The sequence below is a fragment of the Chionomys nivalis genome, chromosome 5 (assembly GCF_950005125.1).
Source record: "Chionomys nivalis chromosome 5, mChiNiv1.1, whole genome shotgun sequence".
Taxonomy (NCBI): Eukaryota; Metazoa; Chordata; class Mammalia; order Rodentia; family Cricetidae; genus Chionomys; species Chionomys nivalis.
In genome coordinates this window covers 19670835-19693467 of record NC_080090.1, presented here as the reverse complement: position 1 = coordinate 19693467, position 22633 = coordinate 19670835, and the positions used below count along the sequence as shown (strand labels likewise).

General features: G+C 42.8%; 1 protein-coding gene across 1 annotated transcript in view; it reads right to left on the bottom strand.

Annotated features, from left to right (window-relative positions):
• Positions 1-22368, bottom strand: part of Grem2 (gremlin 2, DAN family BMP antagonist) — a 96347-nt gene extending 73979 nt beyond the window's left edge. The window contains exon 1 of the mRNA XM_057770927.1: positions 21972-22368. The gene's annotated coding sequence lies outside the window, so the exon portion shown is untranslated. The remainder of the gene's footprint in view (positions 1-21971) is intronic.
• Between the last annotated feature and the right edge of the window lie 265 nt (positions 22369-22633).

Sequence of the window (22633 nt, the reverse complement as noted above, 5' to 3'; positions counted from 1 at the left end):
TGGAAGCTGACAGTCGAGAAAGGTTGCTGCAATTGTGGAAAACAGATCAGTCACGTTTCACTTTTGTGCCTCTGTTACTTCCTTCAAAAAAAGTTGAAAGACCTTTTCTCGTGTTATTACAGAGAAGATGGGTTTTACAGAATCAAGCTCAGAAATGCTGGCTTTAGTGCTTCACCCATCTCTACTTCACGATGATTTTGGCAAAGAAATAACAAAGACTCACGATTCTTAGGTAGGCCTAGTCATGGCTGCCTATGACTTTGGCTAACCAACAGAATGAGGCTCACAAATTCAAGGTCAGCTTGGGTTGGCAGAGTGTGTGTAATTTCAGCCTGGGCAATTGGGTGTACCCCTGTCTCAATATAAAAAGGAAAAAAGAAGGCTAGAGTGATAATCCAGTAGTGGGTTACTTGCCTAGCATGTGTGAGGCGTTGGGTACAACATTCAGAAATACCTACTCCTTCACCCCCCAAATCAATCGTTCTTTCAAGGCTGTAGCCCATCTTTGTTTTTGACTGAAGTGGATTAAACTGGGGAAATGATAGACTGCAGTGAAATAAAGAAAGGGAGTCCCAGGCACTAACACAATCAATGGAGACATTTGATATATATATGAAATCTATATGGCATATATTACAGATATTTCTGAGTCAAGTTAACTGTTCCTTCTGCAAGGATGATTTTATTGACTGCACCCTCCAATATTGATTATGCTTTTCCTGTCGCAAATCTGTATCTTTGTTAGTCACATAGATCAATACACAAGTTTTCATTAGAGAACACAGACCATCAGAAAACCAAAGTCATTGAGAAACTCTCAAAGATAATCATTTAAAAAGCTTACACTGTATTTGCAAAGATTTATTCCCAGGCTACTCGGACCTTATCTCTGGTCCTTGGGCTTGTATAGCAGGTGCTTTAGCCACTGAGCAATCTCCCTAGCCCCAAATGCAGTAGAGACTGTATATATTTGAGACAGAATGAAAATATCCATTTGTCTATTTTATTTCATTGTGCTGACTTTTAAACCTACTCTGGCAATTCAATTTTTAGAATTTTGGTCTGACAAGTAGATCTACTCTGCCTTACCCTCTCATTTCTTTACCATTTCGGAGCATTCTAGCTTGATAACCTTGGCCTAGCATCCTCTCTTCAATGGAAGACTGGTGCCCAATTTCTCTCTGGAGCTCACCATACTCTCATGCACCCAAACCGAGAAGATTCCAGGTCATCCCAAGGTCATTATTCCCCCAATGACTGACAGATGAAGAGGGGCAATATCTGAATTTTCTCACTTCTAGGCAGTAATGAGTGTAAGAGATGCATTCCGCACTATTTTTCAGTGCTGTCCCACTGGGTTAAGAGTGATTTCCCTACTGGAATTGCCAATTTATTGGATGAATGTCTGCTTTGGGGAATGTTTAAATTCTGGCCACTATTAATGGTCACTTTGGTAGTGAGATTCTGAAAGAGTAGCTTGTAATTGTTGTTGCAAAGATACTGGGAAATTCACCTAGTTAGCAAATGGGTGTACAAAAGTACAGTCATGAGCCATGTAACAGTGCCACCCAAAATGACAGACTACAGAGGGATGCAGCAGTAGTTCCAGAGATGATGATGAAGCTGAGACATTCTTGCTGCCTAGTGACTGCATCCTGTCAGACTGGGAACTGGTTATGTCCCTCCTGGTTGTGGTGAGATGAAACAAACAGGCCTAAGATTTTTCCAGATATAAGTCTTCCTGCAGGCCACCAAGACTAAGGGAACAGCATGGAAGAGGAGATAGGAATAATGCAAGAGTTAGAGGGCAGGGAGGAGTCCTTTGACTTGCTATTTCTCAGACATGGCATGGCTATTGTGTTCATGAAGGTACAGTGACTATAGTCAATAACCTACACTAGACCTACAGAAGAAGATCAAGAGAGCCAAGATTCTGCCATAGATGGAAAGATGCTCTTCAGGCCTGACTCCTTCTTAAGAAACTATGGGCAGGTGATATCAACTGGGGGAGGGAAACTTGTTTTGTGGGGGTGTGAGCACTTGAAGGAGTCCCACACTTTAGTGCATGGCCCCATATCCATGCACATATAGGTAGCACTAACCAGACACACTTGGCTACTTTAAAAAAAAAAAAAGGCAGAGTTTGGAGTGATGATCTTGTCATTGGGGGTGAAGAGAAGATTGATACGATCATCTTTCATTGTCTACTTCTATGAGATTCTCAAGAATAAAGCGAATATTTTCAAAGATATAACATTTACGTTTTGGACAGTGAAAAGTACTTGATAACAAGAGGAAGTATCCATCTTGCTGGTTTATGTAGCTACTACATTGTCCCTTTAATCATTATTTTAGAGGGTACTCCTACTTATTAAAAAGCCAGTTACTCTAATATGCTATGTGGGTGTTATATGGATGTTTTATTTCTAGTTACCATGAAAGCACCACATCCAGTGATGTGTAGGTAAATTATAATGCTGGCACAATAACAAAACTGCCTAACAAAATAATTCTCCAAAACATTCCTATCTGCATATAATGCAACACTACTTTGTTTTTAACTCCCAACCAGCTCTGCATTTTACATGTCCACAGGAAGTCAGAGCAGTCACAGACCCGTTGACTTGTTTATTTATTCATTTAAGAGAAAATCTGTAGGCATTCTGAGATTAAGCTTCTCTCTTGGATAGGGGGAAGGGGTATTGGCTCATGTGGGATATTAAAAGTGAAGCCAGTAACTAAACCTATATTTCCGACTAGACAATTATTCCTCTACAAAATGATGCTAGTGTCTCAGAAATAAATGTGAACTGGAATAAATGAAGATCCGAAATAAATAAAGCAGCCTAAATCCTTCTCCTCATCAGCAGGAGGGAGATGTATTACCTGCCTGACATCTCACACATTATAGAATTCTATATACCTTGTGCTCTTGCCAATCTCACACCCCTATCATTTAGCTGAAAAGCCACAGTAAAAGATTAATAAACTTGTGCAGTTACAAAAATCCACTGCAAGAGAATGCCTGGGAATTTGATTCCTTCTCTTGTAAGAGTCAAAACCAACCAGAACGGTCTTGGACTGTAGCTAATGGCTTAATTCCTATGTTTTCCTTCTAATCCTACTCTACCTTCCCCTTTCTTCGCAGTCATGCCCCAGCATCTGTGAATTTGATTGGAGGTGATTCTTTCTACATGGTATTGCCGGGATCAGGGAGTTGTAATTGCCTACCAGCTGACCTTTAGCAAGCTGGACCGGCTCAGCACAGTGATGTGCATAAATGGGCATGGTTCAAGGCAGAGTGTAGTAGGCATTCTGAAGGAGGTGCAAAGTCCTTAGGCAGGAGGGAGGCAGGAAAGAAAAATTCTGGCAGAGGGAGAAGCTTGCTGGAACAGGTGGCCTTTAAGCTGGGCCTGGAAAGATGGGTAGGATTTCAAGAGGCGGATGTTGAGTGGGGGAGGGGAAGGCCAGAGCAGAGAGCAGGAAGAACACAGAAGAATGCAATGCTGGGTCAAGGGAAGGTGGGTTGGCATTGAGGTCAGGGCTTAAAGACCTGTGCATGCAATGAGATGGAGAAAGGTTTTCCTCTCAGTGCCCAGGAGTTTCTATTCAGTGACAGTGTTCTGTGAGCAGAGAAGTATCAGAGATCTGCATTCCAAGAATGCTAATTTAAAACAATATTTTATTACATTTTAATTTATTTTGTGTGCAAGCATTTAGGTATCACATGCTATAGCGTTCTTGTGGGGGTCAGAGGACAAACTGGGGACTCAGTTCTTCCTTTCCACTGTGTGTTTCCCAGGGATTGAACTCAGTTCATCAGCTTTTCCCACCTAGCCACCTTGCTTTCTATATATTTCTGTTATTGAATGCTCTTCATTTTGCTGTGCTCAGCCATTTTATTGCTAACATTTTTGTGATGAAGTCTCACTATGCAATCCAGGGTGCCCTGGAATTTCCTAAGTAGCTTGGGCTGGCCTTAAACTTAAGGTTCTCCCACCTCTACCTCCCAAATGCTTGAGATAATAGGTATGTTCCGCCCTGCCAGGGCACTGGCTTCTTAACTGCCATCTGCTCAAGGAGAGTTCTCTGGCCATTTTTGCTCTGTTCTACAGAGTAACTAACAATATTTTCAATCCAGACATCTATTTTCCAGCTCTTCACTGTCACTGGCTGTATGAGAGCATGGACCACACATTTCCCGTCCACTAGTATCTTCCCGGGGCTTTGCAGAGTAACCAGTACAGAGAGGACTCATTCTGTCCTCACTGAATGAATTAACTGAATGAAATATAGTTACTTTTCTGAGAAAGATGTTGCTTGGAGATACGCTTAGATAAATTATTGAACATCTAGCAAGAAAGATTGAATACGTAACTCAACCTTACTGTCCCATGAGTGTATGAGAAAAAACAAAGTAAAACCAAACAAAACTTACACTGTTTATAGATAGAATTTTCTCCTGATTCCTTTGTTCTTTCTTCCCGACATCTTCCGTTTCCGACATTTTCTGGTTCTTATTTCAACTAAGTCTGGTAAATTTCCTAATGATCTGGAAAAGACTGCTCATAAGCCATGATTATGGTGTGTGTACATGTATGTGCACGAACAACAAGGGCCTTTTAGGTCATCTAGCAGCTTTTGAAACATTTTCAGTATCCAAACTAGTAGGTTCAGGGCCTTCCCTGGAAACGTGGTTTTTGGATTTCTTGCAAGGAATTGTGCTACTTACGATGCTCAGGATGAAAAGTAAATTAGGTTCTAAACTCTGCTACAGGATACAGATTGTTTTTAAAATGTTTGAACTATATTTTTTAAAAAGTCAGGCTATAAAATTATACAGTTTTAGTCAAAAGATATAAAGGTGGATGATAGGAGACTGGATTCCAGGATACAACATGAAGTACATACTGAGGCTACAGCTGAGAAATGGGCCATCTTGATACTGGAACCAAGAATACTTTTGAGTAATCTGTAGATAGGTGTATCCAATACAGAAAGAATGATTAGGATGGCATTGTTTGTTTATTTGTTCATTCGTTTTGAGAGAGCACCTTGCTTTGTAGTTCAGGCTGGCCTCAAACTTCAAATAATAAGATCCCTTCAAATAATAAGATCATAGATGTATGCCACAACTTGAGATGGCTTTTTAAATTAGATCTCATCTGGAATGGAATATTACACATTCATGATTTCTAGAGGAAATAAAGGTAGAATTCTGAGCTCTAATTAATTTGTAAACTCTGTTCACATGATAGGAGAGACTCTCGTAATCATTTCATCTGGACCCATGGGGAGCATGAGGTAGAATCCTAAGGCCAGCTTTTCGGGCACTTTGAAGATAAACATTACTTTTCAGAAAGATTGGCATAATATTTAAGCTTTAAAACTTAGTAATGAAAATGATGCTTTTCAACTGTCTTTAAAATTCACATCACTAGGGCCTGGGGATGTGGCTCAGTGGACTGAGTGATCGCAAGAGGCCCTGGATTCAAGTCTCAGCACGATGCAAACCAGGCTTGCTGGGGGGAGCCGGGAACTGCAGTACTTGGGAGGTGGAGGAAGAAGGACCATAAGGTCATCCTGGCTACTTAGCGCGTCTGAGGATATGTGGGCCTGGGAGAGATGAAAGTGTGTCTTGAATAAGTAAACAACTGGTACAGGTGGAGCTTCTGTGTTTCATATTGCCTGGAGATTAGAATTTGCTGGTATTTTTCTTGACATGTTCCTCAGTGATGTGGACAGTTCAATATTCTGAAAGGTGAAGGAAACTTTCCGCAGGCACAGCTCTGTGGATGAGCATCCATGTGTCTCAGAGATGCTGTGGACTTAGCCCCCCTCCTGTTCTCTGTTGTGGAGCCAGGTAGTACAGTTTCATAAGTCTCTGTTTCCCGGTATTGTCCAGAAGAAATTTGCTCTCCTGACCCAAATACCAAGCCATGAGTCTTGAGTCCGTCTCCTGTCTCCACCCACCCCTCCGAGTGTCCGTCAAGGCTCATCTCAACTGTCCCCTATTTGGTAAGCTTTCTTCCCTTTTGTGTTCACCAGCAGGGACAAGGTGGAGAAAGGGACTTGTGGTCATAGACAGTCGGGTCCTTTACCATGACACGGACCTTGTGTTCTCTGCGGAGCCCGTTTCTGTCTATGCTCAGCCTTCAAAACCACACATTTGGAGCTGGGCGGTGGTGGCGCACGCCTTTAATCCCAGCACTCGGGAGGCAGAGGCAGGCGGATCTCTGGGAGTTCGAGGCCAGCCTGGTCTACAAGAGCTAGTTCCAGGACAGGCTCCAAAGCTACAGAGAAACCCTGTCTCGAAAAACCAAAAAAAAAAAAAAAAAAAAAAAAAAAAAAAACCCAAAACCACACATTTGGAAACTAACTCTGTCTTCACTGGATATATGCGGGGATACCCTGGGTAAATTCACCTAAGAGCTCATGTGTGGGATTAGGTGGGGATTAAAGAAATGATGAACAAAGCCAACAAGGAGAGCATCTGTCGTGGAAAAGGTCTCAAGAGAATGGGTCAGTGCTGTCGGTGCGCTAATGTCTCCAAGTCATATGTGGATTTTCTATGAACTGTGAGATTTCTTGGGGAATCATTAGTAGCTCTTCCCCCAGTCAGGAACATCAAGAACACAGTCTGTCTCCAGTGCTTATACATGAGTGGACATGATTGTCCTCAGAATCTGTACAATAACCTATGTGATCGGACCAAGACTGTTACTGGAGGGCTGTCCCTGCATTATTGACTTGTCACATGTCCTTGTGTGCCCTGCAATAGTTCCAGCTCTGCTGGTTATCCCAGGCAGTTTATTAATAGCAGCCCCTCCATGCCCTGAAAGCAATCTAGTTGGGATGATAAATATTACGATCACCCTAGTTTTGAGAGGCATCTCACCAGCTTGATTCCCAGAACCAGAGCTCCTCACCAGGGGCAGTGCACATACCGTACTCAGCGGGCATAGTGGGCAGAGGGCGGCCAGCTGCTGCATGTGACAGAAGTCCTGTATGCAGAAGAAATGCTTAGCAAACACAGCTGGCAAGAGACTGGAAGGGCAAGAATTGGTTTGTTCTTTCGTCCCTCTTTTCCTGGAAATAAACTTGGGAAGGATGTTGGATGGGAATCTAAGAGAATGAGAAGCGTTCACTGGAAAATCCTCTCTGGAATTTAGAATGATTGGCAGGACAATCCTGCATGGGTAGAACATTTCCAGAAAGCAGCAATAAATCTAATAAACCCAAAACCAGAAATCAGAAACAAAACCAAACCAAAACAAAAAATAAACAAAGTGGGCATGGGCTAATTAGCACATAACTTTTTACCAGAACTTTAGGGACTACCACTCTCTGGAATTCTAAACCTGTTCATACACAGATGTCAGCATATGAATGGCAGCCTAGTCCACACTGTAGGCATGGACAAAGTGGGCATTCACTTCACCCATTCCCAGGCTCCTTTTCTTGATATTTTTGCCATCTCAGAGTTATGCCCTGTCCCTTCAATGTCACCATTTCCCTTGTGTCCCCTATCCTGTGCAAACCTAGGCAATTTGGCTTACTTCTGGGTTGATTTTTAAATATCCTGATAATACATTTTCTTCCAAATCATATTCTGACTTATGGAACAAAAGTACTATTTGCTATTGAAGAATTTTAGACTCGAGAAAACCCATTGGGAAGGCAACCTGGGACCAAGCAGTACATCCTGGAGCTGTCTGGAGCAGGGTTAGCAAATGGTCAGAGAGCACAGGAAACCTGATCTGAATGCCAGCTCCTCACAGTTGGCAGTGTGGCTTTGGACTTTATTTGTAATAATAAGAGCTGGCTCTTTGAGTTGCTTTGAAAAGTAAATAAGATCATATTTAGCATTTAATACTGAGCCTGGTTCAGAGAGCAGCATGAAGGCCAAGAGCAAGTGTTCTGGTATTTGTAGACACAGGGCTACCTTTGGATGAAGGGCAGACAACTTGACACCCTGCTTCTGAGGAACAAGGGTAACTAACATTGCTTGCTCACAGTCTGCAATACAGTTGAAAGATTTACCTTGGTTCCTGGCATGATAAGCACCAAATTAGTTGTGGCTGTCACGGTCGTCGTTAGTGCTGTTGACGGGGCTTACTTAACAATAGACACTAGCTTTGCTCTACCTGTCACTATGGCATCGGGGTTTCTGAATTCAGTTGAGAGATGGTCTTTCTTCCCTCCAGAATAATGCTGAATCAATGAATCATTTCATGTATTATTCACCTTGAAGGGAAACTTACTTGTGTTCGGGAGGACCACTGTGTTTCTTCATGGACCCATCCTAACCTTGATTGTCCCACTTGTTCCTTACCAAAGGTCACTTCTGTGCACCAGCCTGGTCTTACAGGGTAAATGGTCTGTTTTTAACATGCTGTCGAGAGCAGTTTAAAGCACCCAGGGAAGGCCTTGTTATGAAATAGGATTTCCACTCAGTTGCCACCAGTCACGTAGTTGTACCCAAACTTGTGCTTTGATAGAAAAACAAACATTTGGTTAGCTCCTTGTACATATGTAGAGGAGAAGAGGAGAAAAAAAAATAGGAATCTGACCTCTGGGCAGTCACTTTCCCAATCCTCCATTCTGGCTGGTGTTCAAGGACATAGAGGCTGGACACAACACACCTGCTCTGCCCTCCTTCCTTCTAGAAGCCAGCCAGTGCCAGAAATGGAACAGGAAACAAAAAGCATGGGGACTTGACTATGGCAGAGTTCCTCGAAGCACATTTTTCTCAAGAACTATACCTGATTGTGACTTGCGTGGATTCCAATAATCTTTGGATTTTTATGATTGTAATTACAGGACTCCAAGAAAAAAAATCAAAAGTCAAAACGAAGGCCTTTGGCTCTAGAGTACAGAAAAAAACAACAGCCAGGGCTTGGCACAGGCTGCAAAGGTGACTCTTGAGGCTCAAGCCTGAAAATCATTGGGGTGGTGCGGCTGCCCCCAACTCTAAGCACTGATAGGTCACAGAGCCCTTGTGGGAGTGGGACTGCATGCCAAAGTGGCACGTGAAAAGCACTAAGGTAAACTGCTGAAGAGATGAAGTGTGGATGCTGTGATGCTGAGGCCGATGAGCTGGCTTTGTTCTCCAGCAAGGCCCTCGCCTGCTTGACAAACCTCGCTAAGGGAAACCAGTGACTCCAGATCTCATTTCCATTCTCTTCCCATTCGGCTTGTTCACAGGTTGTCTGGACTGTTTTGGTGGTAGTGGCAGCAGTGGTGGCCACACATGCAGTGTGTGTGTGTGTGTGTGTGTGTGTGTGTGTGTGTGTGTGTACCACACACATGCAGGTGTCTGCAGAAGCCAGATGAGGGCACCATGTTCCCCAGAGCTGGTGTTACAGGTGGCTATGAGCTCTCTGACATGGGTGCTGAGAAAACCTCAGCTTGTCTGAAAGAGCAGCAAGCACTCTTAGCCACTAAAGCCATCTCTCCGAAAGCCCTTGCTTTTGATTTTTGAGACAGAGCCTTGGTCATACCCCTGATTAGCCTGAAACTTATAGCAATTCTCCTGCTTCACATTCCAAGGTGTGAGATTACAGGTATGTACACAGATTATTTTACATATTAAACTTCATCATTTACTAGTCCTGGGGGTTGAGAGCAAGGCCTGGTACATGGTAGACAAGCATTCGACCACGGGGTTATATCTACAGCTCCTCCTACAGCGTTTAACTTGTTATTTTATTCACTTGTGTGTTTTCACAAGCGAGCAGGGAGTCACTGCAAGGTTGGGCTATATCTTATTTGCTTTATATTTCCTGTACTGGGCACACTCAGAAACTCAGTGAGAATTGGTGAAACGTGCTCAAGTCAGAACTTTGACTAAAAGGCTTGCATTCTAAACTAGTGCCCAATGTGTTGGTACCATCAATGACTGTCATGTTTCCACAGAGAGCCTTACTTCCAATCTACACACGTTAAGTTTTTCAAGTACCCACAGAACACGGTTTAAATATCTACCCTGTGCCAGCTACAGAGGGGGCTGTGCAGATGGAACACATTTTCTCCCTTCCCTTTGCAAGATTAGTCTCTGTCACGAACCACACTGTATATCCAGAAGCCACCCTAATAAATATCACTGGGTTTATTTGATAGCTTTGGCTGTCGTTCGAAACAGAAAATCAGTCCAACCCCAGCGCAGTTAATATCAGTTCTAGAGCCCCAAGCCTCAGTGGGCCAATGTTTTCATCATATGGAGACAATCTGAATTTTACTGCCACCAAGAAACAAAGGCAATATCGGCTGCAAAAATTAGGAATGCAGATCAGCTTTCACGGCACTGTTTGGCGATTATTGAAGTACACTTTTGTGTCGCCGCAGAAAGCATTTCTAGTAGCCAAACTATGGTGCTGGTGTGTGGGGAGTGTGGAGGCCTCAGTGGCCTCCCTGCCTTTGATCTTTCGAATGTCTGAAGTTGTGAGATTTTGCATGCTATAATAATAATCTGGGAAAACGTACAGCCACTATAAAAAGACATTTCTCTATTAGTCCAGGAATAATCTCTTATAACAAAACCACCTGACAGAACCATGTGGGCACATATCACCCGTATGAAGACCAAAGATATTTTTACAACTGGGGATTATTTTCTTCCCTTTGTACAAATCCATATGGTGCCGATTCGCACATCAGTCATTTGCAGTGCTGTCTCATTCAGCTCCAAGAATAGAACAGAAAATGTTTGTTCCCCATTTCTATAAAAATAAAACTTGGTATTAGTCGTTCTATTTTTCCCCGCCCATGTTTCTCTATGTAATGGCATGTCACCTTGACTGGAAATGAATGCTAAGTGTGAAAAAAGTCACCATGAAATATGGGACACACTCTGCTTGATCTTTCCTCCACTCTTGGCTGCTTCCTCTTCTAGAATCAATTGTCTACTTCTCCCTTCAGAGGATGATACTTGCTCCCCTGTGAAAAGCCCATCTGCCTGCGAAGTGTCGTAGCCATCTGGGGACACTGGACTGCAGCATCTCCCCCAGTCAGTCTATCTGTCTGCCCATTCACTTCCTACCTACCCTTCCTTCCACTCATCATCCAATAGAAAGTGGTTGAAGAGTGTGTCCACTGTGTATTGGGGATCCTTTCCTAGGGGTTGTCTGGCTGTGGTGTATGTGCTTCCAGAAATAAAATGGAGAGAGAGGAGGTAGGAACATTCTACCAGCATGCCTATCTAAGAAGAACAGAGTGCTTCTATCCAGAGAGTGACCTTCCACTAACAAGTAGGGGTAGACTCTGACAGACTCATTTCTTTCCTGAGTCCTGTCCAGAGGTTTCATCTGCTAGCTAAAGGAATTCTAAGTATGATCAAATAAGCCAGCCCAAATAAGGCATTTGGACTATAGGAGACAGTGCTTTGGGAGTGGGAGACAGCTTGAGCACATGTATCACGGAGATAATCCATCCTAAAGCCATACAAATCCTTTAGTCCAAACAGAAGGGAGGAGGAGAGTCATTGCTCTCACTTAGGGAATCCCAGACTCACTACAGTGCCTGAAACTCCACGAGGGAACAGCAGCGGCTGCCACTGCTGCGTCAGTCCCAGTCAGATGAAGACAGTGCTGGGTTTCTAGATGAGATCGGGGCAGTTTTACTGGAGCTCAGGCTTGGGGAGTCCAAGCTCCGAGATGAGTTAGCGCTGAAATGAACAGTGCAAAACAAAGATCCTATTTAAACAACAATAAAACTTCCTATGAAATCTACTGTCATCAAGCACAATGCTTCTCCTCAGCTTGGGCAAACCTCTGGCAGGCAGTACCTTGAAAACTGCCCTGTAGGACTTCATGCACTGTTGATCTAGGATCCTTAATAGTAGAGTCCTGGAAGGGAGGAGAGTATAGAGAGAGGATGGGGGAAGACCAGAGCGAGCCTGGATTCGAGCACTCGTTCTGCGATGAACCAGCCTATAGTTTTGAAAAACAGGAAACTTCTGTGTTAGTGTTGTCATGCTATAAAACCAGGAGACTAAATAAGTTATATCTCTATCTAGAGCTCTAGTATTTATAGCACATCAAACACACGATATGTGCCACGAAGAGGCAAAAGCAGAAAGAAAATTATGATGGCAGCACACAGTAGGACCTGTCTAGTGCTTCAGGAATATCCCTGAAGACTTCCTTAGAAATGGCATTTTGCTTCCACAAACTCAGGAGACTTTATTTGAACAATTCTTTTCCTAGTGCTTTCCACTCTTCACCTTGTGTCCTTATTGTTGACACACACGTCTTGCCTTTCTCATGAACTCTAAGCTCCTTCAAAACATGGTCTATCTTTTGATCTCTTGCCATGTCTAGCCCTGGATCCACAAATACTTGGTGAATGAATCAATGGTTCTGCGAGGAGTGCCTGATTAGCTCTTCTTCCAAATAATTATTCTTTCTACTTCAAAGATAAAATTGAGACCCAAACACTCCAACTTATTTATCTCAGTTTACAAAATTGAAGTCTCAGTTCCAAAGTACTTAGAGTGATGAACTGTTCTTTTAGCAAACCTCCACGGACATCCATTCTAATGACTATTCCATTAATATCCAAAGTTTGAGGAACACTAATAATTAAAACAACCATAATGATAATATCAACTATGCCAAGAACAATAATAATTACAACTTTTTTGTTTTTAACTGAGACACCTTTCTAGTTCAAAAACATGGTCTTTGGGGGGAATATTTCAGATCTAAATTGAATAAAATAGAAATATTTTCTTCTTATATTATTTTCCCACAACTAAGTATTTTTAAAAATGTGATAACTCTGTAACAGTGATGACCTCTGTATATGGTATCTTCTTATTCATTCTCTTGGCAAATATTAGACATCATGACTCAGGTATAATGTGATATAGCGAAGATATACAGATGAGAATAATACAGACCCTTCAAAGGTGACAGAGCAGAAGACAAAATGAAGCTATGAAGAGAGCACTTGGGTACAGCATGGGACTCTGAATGCAGAGATACTCTCACTTTTCAGGACTGTCCGCTATGGTCTTGAATCATCTAACTTATCCTACAGGAAATTACTGATGCTGAAGATGGAATGTCAAAAATATAAAGTCATGGGCCATGAGGTATTCCAACAGGACTCTTCTTTTGTGACATAGCCATCTGACTCAAGCCAGGAAAATTCAAACAAAGGAGAGACAGTCTGTCTACATTCCCGTTTGTTTTGAGCATGCAGAGATTCCGTGGTGGTTGGTGCCACCAAGACCTAACTCTGGGTGAGATGCCTGCCCCTGTCAACCAGATCCCCTTCACTCCCAACCTCCAGCACAAATATTTTCGGCTCACATTTCCAATAGTGATAATTGCAACCTCTTGAGAGGGGTTTTTACATTTTTTTTCACAAAGACCCCCCTTTTTGTCTGTTAAAGGCTAAAGAGTCCTCAGAATAGTTTTAAGTTAATAAGATATAGGATATTTAAAAATATACACATATTTATGCAAATAATAATAAAAGCATCTGAATAATGCTAGCACCAAAGAATACAATGTTTTTGAGGTTGTGTCAGTGATGGTTTAGGATATATGAATCAACATAACATCAAAATAACTTTTGATTCTACACAACTGTGTTAGCACTATGCTTATCCAATGCATTCATTACTAGGATAGACTATTTCAACTACCGGCCAGGAAAATACAAGTTGCAATTCTTACCCCATTTGAGCCCATTCTAGCTCACAGTGTCACCTGAATTTAGAATAACACTTTAAAGTAAAAAAAAGAAAAACTGAATCTTTTAAAACCTGCCCTCTAAGTTAGGCATGGTGCTTCTCACCTCAGTTCTAGTAGCCAAGAAGCTTAGACTAGACAGCCAGGTCTGTGAATTCTGGTCTAGCCTGAGCTAGATAGCAAAAACTTGCATAACAACAACAAAAACCTGCCCTCTCAAAATACTACAGAGCAAATTAGTCTCATTAAATTCTCCAGTTTCTCTTAAATAAAGTTTTCCATCTGAAAACATTAAATGTTATTCCAAAATTTTCATTGACATCTCTTTCTTATTTACCAGCAGGAATTTCTTAATTTTCAAACTAAACAATGAAAAGTCAGATCATGGGCAAGTATTCCAAACTGTTACAATCAACTTACATAGTCCCCCGGGATTGGAGGACAAACCCACAGCAGTGCCTTGACATCATCTATGACATGCTCATTCACTTGTGGAAAAAAATCTGTCAGAATATTGACTTAGTATTTCTAATGTTTAAACAGTAAGATATCTTTGTAGAGAGAACTGATTTTTTATGTTAATTTGACTTTCTTACTAAAATAGCCATTTTAAAGCATTAAGAAGTTAGGCAAATTAAGGCAAAGAAAGAAAGAAAGGAAAGGAGGGAGGAAAGGAGGGAGAGAAGGAAGGATGGAAGGAGGGACAGAGAAAGGGAGGGAGAGAGGGAGGGAGGGAGGGAGGGAGGGAGGGAGGGAGGGAGGGAGGGAGAAAAAAGGAAAAAGGGACAGGAGAGAGAAAAGAAAAGAAGGAAGGAAAGAAGAAAGGAAGGAAGGAAGGAAGGAAGGAAGGAAGGAAGGAAGGAAGGAAGGAAGGAAGGAAGGAAGGAAGGAAGGACAGACTGGTACCAGGGTAGATGATGAAGTTTGTTGTCTGTTTAGCTTCTGGTTGATATGTGTGTTTGAAGAATTTGGAGGCCGTATCTCCTAGGAGATAAAGGGCAGTCTTCTATCCCAGCTCTAAATTAGGTATAGCTGGGTCTTAGTGGATTCAGACCAGATACAGTTTGTTATGTAACAGTCTTGGTATGGGAAAGAAAACACTGAATAAGAAACAGTCTCTGTCCTCAAGGACCATTTGAAAGTGAGTGGAAGATGTAAGCAAACGATCACACAGGAAGTCACAATTCATACTCAGATGGATGGACAAGTATGTAGCCTGAGTGTAGGGTGGAGTCAAGAAAAGATTTGAACTTCTATAATGAGGAGACTTCTGTTGTCAAGCAGCCTTAATAATAAGGCAAAATTCCCACTACACTTCAAAGTGTTCTGGATTATGATTCCCATCAAATATCTTTGGTTTTTCCTATAATACTGAGTTCTTATAGGAACCTTCTCTCCATTACTATGGCAACCTATATCCTTGCAGAGTGTTCTGTAGGTAGCACTTTCTCAATACCTACTTAGGATACCTGAATGGAGGTCAAGGAGGATGGGCTTGGAACTGAAGGTCTGCAGCAGCTTGACTGGTGACATTCTTTGTGTGTGTTGGTTTCCATGTGTGTAGGAGGGGCAGAAGACTACTGCAGGTGTTGGTTTTCAGATGCCAGCCACCTTGACTTTTGAGACAGCATCTCTCATTGGCTGCATGCTTACCAAAAAAGTGAGGCTGGATAACTGTCAAACACAGGGGTCTACGTTTTTCTATCTCTCCAACTATGGAAGTACAAGCACACTATGTCCTATGGGTCCTAGGGGTTGAACTCAAGGTAAATTTCTTATCAATAGCGCCATCTATCCATCCCATCTGTGTGACATTCTGAAAGCCTGAAGTCTTGATAAACCTATCTGTAAAATGGGGATGATGGTGATGATGATGATAATAATAACTAGAATTGTTGTAAAAACTGCATGATTTCCACAAAACATTTAGCAAACTCACATCTGAAGCAGCTGTTCTTACAGAGGCAAGAATGTGGAACTGAAGCCCAAGGTGGGATGGAGCACAAGGATGCATTCGCTTCTTCTCAGTGTGAAGAATGAACTCAGGAGAAATGAGAGGCTTTCCAGGTAAACATGTGAGCATGGAAACCAAGTCGCCTTACTTTGCCAGGTTAAGCATTTTTCATAATATCTAGATAACACTCTTCTAGATCAAGAAAGTGTTAATATGATTTCATTGTCTAAAACCAAGCACAATTTCTGGTCTGCCTCCTCCAAAGTTTAGGAGGAAATGAAACTCAAAGAGGCTGATATTCTTTGTTGGGATGAAGCCTTGGATACATATACCTGAAATCCATACCTCTGTGTCATGCAAAGGTTTCATAGGAAACAGTTTGAATAATCTTTTTTGAGTAGAGAGTCTGGTTCTAAAGCATGAAGCATGCTCTTGTTCTAGAGGCTGGCGCAGCTACAGCTCTCAAATACACTTAGGGCTCAGTATGCTTTCATGTGTTTAGTCTATGAAATATAGCATGAGCATGTAGCGAATACACTCATTTGCATATACACCTAAATCACTATAAAAAGCAAGCACACATGTAATTCTATTGTTATTAGGCAAAGAGGTTCACTAGGTATCTGTGAGATGTATGCTTATGTGATTGAAAGAATGGTTGTATTTTTAACTATTCAATGTTATGGTTACACAAACACACTTACTAATACCTGAAGTTTTGATGTGATTTTTATCATCTGTTATGAGGGATGCACTCACTGAATGTTAGATGAATTATAGGTTTTCAAATAAGTAATAAGGGGAAAAAAGTTTCCTTAGAAAGTTGATGGCATTTAGATTCCTAGCAGAGATGATTGATGGGAAAATCTCATTTTCACAGCTACTCAATTCTTTTTTTTTTTTTTTTTTTTGGTTTTTTCGAGACAGGATTTCACTGTGGTTTTGGAGCCTGTCCTGGAACTAGCTCTTGTAGACCAGGCTGGTCTTGAACTCCCAGAGATCCGCCTGCCTCTGCCTCCCGAGTGCTGGAATTAAAGGCGTGCGCCACCACCGCCCAGCAGCTACTCGATTCTTATTAAATATAAGTCTATCTATCAGCTTTCCTCCAATGCAACCATTATAATTAGAAACCATAATGGCGACCATGTCACAAAGTCAAATAACTGTGGTAAAGCATTAGAGACAAACGCGTTTTCATGGGTGAAGAGGTGAGCTCCCTTTCAGCCTTGAGTCACAGCTACAGAACCAGGCTGGGTCTTACTTTTAAGGCAGAAAATAGTTCAACTAGACAATGCCAACTTAGCGTTTCACATGAACTGGTCAGGAGGCCACCTGCTCAATGTCTTCCCTCCCGCCTGCTCTGATACTGAAGAAATTACAATAGAGGAGAATGGTAGGCTGGGGCGTACATGAGCCCACATCATGAGAATCATGTTTGGGAGTATTTGTGTTCTTGGCCTCATGTTCTGTGAAACCTCCCCCTCTAGAGAACTTCCCTAAAGCTATGCATTCCCTTCATTTCTAATTCCCTTGCATGAAAAAATCAGGAAAAAAAAAAAAGCTTTTTAGTGAACTGTGTCTACAAGTATGTCCTCTTACTAAGGTTATTATACTAACCAAAATGTTCTCACTATAAGTTTTTGGTTTTTCTTAAATTTCAATGTAATCTTTAAAAAAGAGACAGAGATGGGCTATGGTTTATTTGATTATCTAAATGGAGTTGGGGGTGAGGGGTGCTAAGCCACCGTAAACTGAAAAGCAGCGCTCTGGGTCTTGGATGAGAGGTGATAAATCTTATCCTATTTCCCAGTCTTCTCCGGGTTAGTCATTTCTCTCTCCCGTGCTATACCCTATTCTTACAGCAGTGTACTTGGTTCCATGAAGACCCCAAATAAATCTCTCCCCTCCCACAGAGCTCCTCCAGCATCCAGGCACCACACACAGCTCTAGACAGTAAGTAGGAGTGTGACAGAAACCAATGCTGCCTTACACGGGGGAGGGCGGAGACACACAGTGACACACAGTGACCTCACTCTTCTCCCAGACACTAAGGAATCTTGAGTTTTGTCCTTGAAGCCCTCTTTTCTTTGATTCAACGGCATCAAACATCCAGCAGAGTACAGTGGCCTTAGAAAAAAACGTAGATCTAAATGGTTTCAAGGTCTCAATCATGCACACACGGGCAGCTCCCTGAGCCTCCTGTAATCTACCTTGTAGGCTTGAAGTCATGCTTTCTTGACAAAACTACCTTGGCTTTCCTTTCTCTGAGGCACCTATCCCTAGTCCAGTGGACCCCAGACCTTCTCACTCACAGGGAAATTAACTTTCCCAGAATGAGACTGTTCTGTGATCTCCAGAGTGGGTTCCAAAGCCCCAATCTAAGCTTCTCCTCAAGCTCTCACATACAATAGTGAGCTGTATGGTGGAGAGAGATAGGATCTGCCCAGGTTAACACCTCTGAACGGCTAACTGACACCTAGTGAGGCCACCTGGCTACTTAGAATTCATCACTGCCAGTTAACTTCCGTAAGAGCAAGGCATTCTTTCTTCTGAGAGCATTTAGAGAGTGTACTCTCAGAGTCTTCTCTGAAGATAAAGACAGCAATAAATCTCAATAGTCAGGAATCCGACAATAGTTGGGAAGGGCTAGGTTTAATCATCTCTGAGCACTTAGAGATAGATGCCTGACTCTTGTTCATGTTAACATGTCTTAGACTCCAGCTATCACTGAAACCGCTTATTCCACATCTCTGCTTTTAAAAGCCCCACTCCCCAAAGTGTTACTGATTATGCAGAGGCCTTGAACTTACACTTGAGACATGCTTACAATAATGTTCAGTCCTGCTGATGAAGCAGCAGCAAAAACAAACAGAAACAGATATTATTCTTGGTGAAGCATCAAGGAACCCCGCTCTTTCTCTTCTGTCCTTCCCTGCATTTGACTTCCCGTTCTTCCATCTCCTGAATCATAAGGATTGCTTGAGTGGAGTCAACAGGTGAAGCTAGCTAAAAGAAACAGAAGTTGAGCTCACTAGTGATAGCTTGCTGCTCTCCTCATGTCAGGCAATTCCAATTCTGAAGCAAAACTAGGAACAACCCCTCTGGGTGACATATCTCTTCAGAAGACTCAAGACTGTGTTTTCCAGAGGGGGAAGGGTACAGAAGCTTTAACAGGCATTCTGTAGCCACCAGGAAATTGGTGTAAGCACATGGAGGTGTCACTTATTTCTGAGTTTGCATGCTGCCCCCCTTCTGGCTTCTATACCCAGGCTTGTCAGCACAGCAACCGCATTTATTTCAACCCCACACCTGTGGAGTACCTGGGACCACAGCAAAGAGTGTTGAAAATGTTCAGGGCATCTCATCACATGTATATCCTTGAGGCTAACCAGAGGAAACAGACTCATTTCCCTTCCGGCTCCTGGTTCTCATTGGAGGCTGCCCACCATCACAGAATCCCACTTCACATTCTTACTGAGTGAAACATCTCCTTCTCCACCCTCTTAACTCCCACATGGCTCTGGGACTCATCTCTGCAAATTAATACCCCACCAAGGACTGGTCCTGCTGATGTGCTGGACAGTCAAGGGGATTTTCCCACTAGACATGGTGGCAATGGCAAATATGTCAAATTGGTGTGTTAGTGTTGCAATGAATGGTCTAAGGACCACATCTTTTTTTTTTTTTTTTTTAGCCCGATATGTGAGCAGGTTTGGTTTTACACATTATTAAGTCCATGTGTATGATTCTTAGAGACAAGAGAGTCATGTGATAGGAGGAGACACAGGTAATTGAAGAAGCAGATGCCACCATAGATCAAATTTATAATTACATGTCTTCCTCTTCTAAGCAATTCATCTTACATGCTGGTCCTTTGTGGGACTTGTCAGAAGCCCAATACCGGGCACATTTTCTTGGGCTGAAATAATTCATTACGGGTCTTCTAACTGCTTAACAGGGTCTAATGCTAAGCCCTTGCCTGCCACCTGGCACACATGTTGTAACAGCCCTGGAGCACAAACATGGCTGGCCCAGGCTGCAGTGTGCCTGGGAGACCGCAGTGTCTCCCAGTTCGCCCTTCACCCAGGCAGACCAGCCATCTCATACCCGTAGAACCCAGGGCTCAACTCGGGATTCAGCACTGTTCTCTTGAATCAGAAGAGAGCTATGAGTTATTTTAAAACAGCTAGAGCTAGAGTTATTTTAAAACATTTAAATGCCCGTGATTTGTTTAAATTAGGCTGTACATGGTCTGAGGAAATCTAGAGCTCTGGCTAGCTATTGTGAGACTTAGAGAGAATGAACATTGGACTGCCTCTCTCCACAAAACTGATAGCAGGAAACAGTAGATAATCAAAGCACTATGTGTACATATATATGCCTATAGGCCCCTGCCTTTATCCATAAATATACCTATATTTGAAAAGCCACAAATGTATCAGACTATACAAAGTGAATGTGTTCAGATTCTCACTTAGTCAATACCAACACATCCAGTATGGCTTTAGAGTTCACTGGCGAGAAGAAATGAGCTATAGAAGACAGACAAAGGCTAATACAACTGCCAGGCCTGTAGGCTGGCTCAGCTGTACCAATCTGATAACCTGAGTTTGAGCTCAGGATCCCACTGTGAAAGGACAGAAATGATTGCCTAAAGTTTTCCTCCGATTTCCATATATGCACCCCATACACACACACACACACACACATACACACACACACACACACACACATACACACACATCCCACACCAATACTCAGCACATCTACTGCTTGTCATGACATTTAAAAAAAATGCCCTGTGTGATCGTTCACTTTAGTCAAAGGGCAAAAATGTGATATTTTCCTATATCCATGGTAGAGCTACGCACGCATTCTTCTTAATGACGAAAGAACACATTCATCTGATTAAAAGAAAGTGGGTCACTTACATTCTCCATGGTGATATGCAAAGTGAGTAGCTTTCTTATAACTTCCTTATCTTGCTTGGCCAGGCACAAGATTTGGGATAAGGACAGTGCTGAAACTTAGGTGCCACCGAGGGACAGACGAGCCAACTACGAACTGCCAATGAATGGGTGACCACTACTAGGAAGTATTAGGAACAGGCTCGGAGAAGGGCCGTTTAGCTAATGCACCTGGTTACCTGTACCTGCATGTCATCCTGAAGAGACCCCTACTCTGTATGTTCCCCACACCAAGAAAAGCACTTCTTACAGAAGATGGGGGCTGCGAAGATCAGCCCTTGAGGACTGACTCAAAGAGGACCAGCCCTTTATCAGAGTTACTCAGTCCCTTTGGCTTTTCCGGGAAGATGGAACTGATTAAGCAATGTTAATTTAATCATAAGTAATCAACATGGGAAAAAATTACATAACCAACTTCAAAATTGTGAATCAAAGATGGCAAAACCCCAGGAAAATAGCTGTTTTGTCGTCTCCCCTGCCCACACAAAATTTTCACCTCAAAAATAGATAGGGAGAAATCTATAAGTTTGACGATTAAATAAAACCGAACTACGAACAGACATTGCCTGGAAATGGTTATAGTTAGTGTAAAGTTCTTCAATTCATTTTTTTAACTATTCAGTCCAGGCTAGCCTGGAACTCACAGTCCTCCTGCCTCAGTTTCTTGAGTGCTGGGGTCAAATTGTATGTTTTTAACCAAAATTGAGAGAGTTTGGAACTCATTCCATCGAGGGTTCTGAAAGACAAACTTGCTTTTAATTCATCAATAAAGGTATAAAGGTAAGAATAATTCGAGTTTGCTTTATAATTGCTGCCTTGTTTCTTTCCTTTTCTCCTTCAGAGAGTCTAAAGGCACAGCGATAGCTCAACCGTGAGGCTATATCCACTTGGTCACATGCGTAAGAAATCAAGACCATGTCCAAGTCAGCTTTGGTTTCCTGATCAGAGGGAGCACATTAACGTAGGTAGGTGAACGATATGCAAAACCTGCTTCCTAAACTAGTCCATGATGCTTGACTTGCAATGGATCACCGTCAATGTAATGAAAATCGTCAAGGGGTACCCACACGACAATTTGTAGGTACTGGTGTTATTTTACAAAGAAAGATCACGGTGGAGTTTAAAGGTCTCTGTTTTCCACCTACTCAGAATCCAGTAGGTTAATCTACCTGGCGGTCACAGCCATGCACAAACAACGTGATTAACTACCCGGGAGAACTCAGGAGGGCTTTCACTCCGCGCTTCTCTGCGTACCAGCCCCACAGACAGACGTGAATCCACCTTAGTTGCCTTGGGAAGGCAGAAGACAGAAACCTGTGCGCGTCAGATCACTCGTGACAAGCCACTTACCTGCAATGACTGGATGGAAGCCTCCTCCTGGGGTCCCTTATGCGTCTCCTTGTTGCTCTCCTCCGTAAGAATGACAGGAACCACAGCGGGGCGTGCACAGGATCGCCTGGGGCGGCCGCAGCCTGGTTCCGCAGGAGACCCGGGAAGCAGCGGCGCGGGTCGAGCTGAGCCTAGCGGAGCGCGCAGAGGGCGGAACGCGTCCCGGCCGCGCCTGCAGATGTGGAAGGAGCTGGAGACAGCGCTGAGTACTCTCGGCGCTGCGCTGCGTGGGGATATTATCACAGACTGGGATTTCTATTGGCTCGGAACACCAAACAAATCACACCAGCCACCCCCTCCTTCTCCGCTTCACTCAGCTCTTGCTTCTCTTCAAACCCACAAACCTTGCAGCCACACACACACTTCAGTCGCTCGCCCTGTTTCTCCCTTTTTCTTTGCAGACTGGGGATTTACAACCTTGTGGGCAGCTCTTCACATTTTGTTTAGCAGACGTCCAATGCAAAGCTTGTCATGTAGAGAAGAAATTCACCATTCTCTCGGCCCGCAAAACCCACTCATGCCTTCAGATCTCCCTTTTAGATGGACTCAAAATGTGAAAATGTGAAGAATGTAGAAACACACACACACATTCGCAGGCACGTATGCACGCACGCACACGCGCA